A 1,429-nucleotide genomic window follows, 5' to 3' on the forward strand; every position below is an offset into this window, starting at 1 on the left:
AAAAAAAAAAAAAAGTACATGTATCTGAATATATAATATACCTGAACTTAAGTTTTTTTTATTGTTATCTTGTTAATAATCCTCGTAATATCTGTCTGTGTTGTTACTATTAGGTTCCATTAAGTAGATAAAGACTCATAACCATCCTGTGTACAACAGGTCTGAACTTTGCATTATCCGACACTGTCCTTGCCATCTCCATCTTGCTCCAGCAAGTCGAAGCTGCAAGTCTATCTATTTCAATGAGGATCTTCTCTTTCTTTGATCTTTCAAATTTCCCAGCCTGATGTCCTTTCTCAAGGACAATATTCCCAAAGTAAGTGAAGTAAATTTTCCTTATCTTTGCGTCTAAAGAACTTGTTCTTAATCCAAGACATATTTATTCTTTAGGCAGTCCATGGAATAGTTAGTATTCTTCTCCAACATAAAAATTCAAAGACATGAATATTTCTGATGCAAAGGAAGCAACTGAAAATACCATGGCTTGAATCAGTCACACTTTAGGCCTTAAACTGACATCTTGCTCTTTAACATTCTGAAGATATATCTGATAGTTGATTTGTCCAATGCAACAGATCTTTTGATTTCTTAACTGCTGGTACCATGGGTATTGATTTAATTTCAGTAAAATTAATTGAAGTTGCTGACAATTTCAATCTTTTCTTCATCTATCATTATATAATCTATTGGACCAGGGGCAGACTATTTACTTGATGTTGAGATGTAACAGTACTTGAAGGTTATATTCTTTGATCTGTTTCACTAAGTGCCTCAGGTCTTCTTCACTTTTGGAAAACAAGGTTGTGTCATCTGCATATGCTTGCTATTGAATTTTTCTCCACGCTGGATGGCATATTCTTGTTGAAATAGTCTAAATCATTTTGTCAACATATAAAATTACTAGACATGAAGAAAGAATGTAACCTTCATGATCTTAAAACATCTAATATCTGTTTATACAATAACTTCATTCACATAGATTTCACATCAGTCCACTTATGTGTTCCAGGATTCCTTGCCCTCCCCCCAAAAGATCTATATTTGTTCCCATTCCAAAGAAAGTTGATACAACAGAATGCAGAAATTATCAAACAGTGTCATTGACCACATGCAAGCAAGATTCTGCTGAAGATTATCCAAAAACGACCGGAACAACACATCAACAGAGAACTGACTAACGTGCAGGCTGGACTTTAGAAGAGGCCTTGGCACTAAGGATACTGTTGTATCATAGCTGAAAGCAGAGTACCAGAGGAATGTCTATCTGTGTTTCATTAACTAAACAAAGGCATTTGACTGTGTGGATCACAACAACTGTGGCTGACTCTGATAAGAATGAGAATCCCAGAACACTTGATTGTGCTTAAGCGAAACCTATACTGGGACAGAAGACAGTCATCAGAACAGAGCATGGAAACACTGCATGGTT

The sequence above is a fragment of the Elephantulus edwardii genome, unplaced genomic scaffold, assembly GCF_000299155.1.
Source record: "Elephantulus edwardii isolate Elephantulus edwardi_28Jun2011 unplaced genomic scaffold, EleEdw1.0 scaffold00023, whole genome shotgun sequence".
Taxonomy (NCBI): domain Eukaryota; kingdom Metazoa; phylum Chordata; class Mammalia; order Macroscelidea; family Macroscelididae; genus Elephantulus; species Elephantulus edwardii.